At 42.5% G+C, this 915-nt stretch overlaps 1 protein-coding gene across 1 annotated transcript in view; it reads right to left on the reverse strand.

The window, feature by feature from the left end:
• Positions 1 to 915, reverse strand: part of Cspp1 (centrosome and spindle pole associated protein 1) — a 104658-nt gene that overhangs the window by 96172 nt on the left and 7571 nt on the right. The window lies entirely within an intron of this gene.

Below are 915 nucleotides of genomic sequence, written 5' to 3' on the forward strand. Positions count from 1 at the left end.
CTTGTCTCAAAATATAAATTTTAAAATAACACACATCTGCAAAAATGTTCTATTTAAAATAGTGTTATATATAGTTAAATTTATTAATAAAGAACAATTTTATTGCCTTTATTTGATACACTAAAACTGACTAGCTTTGCTTGCCCTAAAACAATGATTTCTCAGATAGTAAGGGCACATACATGCAGAAAATAGCCATAGGATAACATTTGCTTTATTCAAACAGTAAAAGCAACATGCCCCAGGCACAGACCTAACGCGGCAAAGAGACTGCGAGAAAAGGCAATCATGAGGAAGGCTGGGATACAATCCTGGCACTTGGGAGGCAGAGGCACGTGTTCATTCATCCAGACAGCCTGTCTGCACTCTCAGTTCCGGGCCAGCCAAGGCTACATGGTGAGGCTTGCCCAATCCCCCCAAAAAGCAACAACAACAAAAAGACCAAAAGAAGCATGAAGCAGGAGATCCTGGGGGTAACCTAACCCAGTCTCTGTGATGAGACAAGAGGCGCTGGTCCCTAAGGTGCTACAGAGTTCTGTATCTTACTGCAGTTGAAGTGTCCCTGCATGCTGCCTCCCTGGTACTTAACCATGAGTATAAGCCTTGTTCTGAGACGCCATGTCTCTGTGTGACTCTCCTGACAGAATAAGAACCCACAGGGTCAGTGCCCCTCTGCAGCCCCTCCCCTCCCCCAACCCAGAAATGGCTGGGGCTCTCATGAACTCGCAACAGCTGCGGTTTCCTGCAGAAGACCTGTATGCCTCTGTGTAGATTAGTCACAACTTTCTGAAAAGATCACTTTCTTCACTGAAGCTAATTTGTTTTTCTTTTTTTTTCCATGAAAAATTTTATTAGATTCTACAGCAAGACAGTTAGTGAGTTTATTAGTAAATCTCATCATTCTTTGTATTTTAC

The sequence above is a fragment of the Microtus ochrogaster genome, linkage group LG5 (genome assembly GCF_000317375.1).
Source record: "Microtus ochrogaster isolate Prairie Vole_2 linkage group LG5, MicOch1.0, whole genome shotgun sequence".
NCBI classification, from domain to species: domain Eukaryota; kingdom Metazoa; phylum Chordata; class Mammalia; order Rodentia; family Cricetidae; genus Microtus; species Microtus ochrogaster.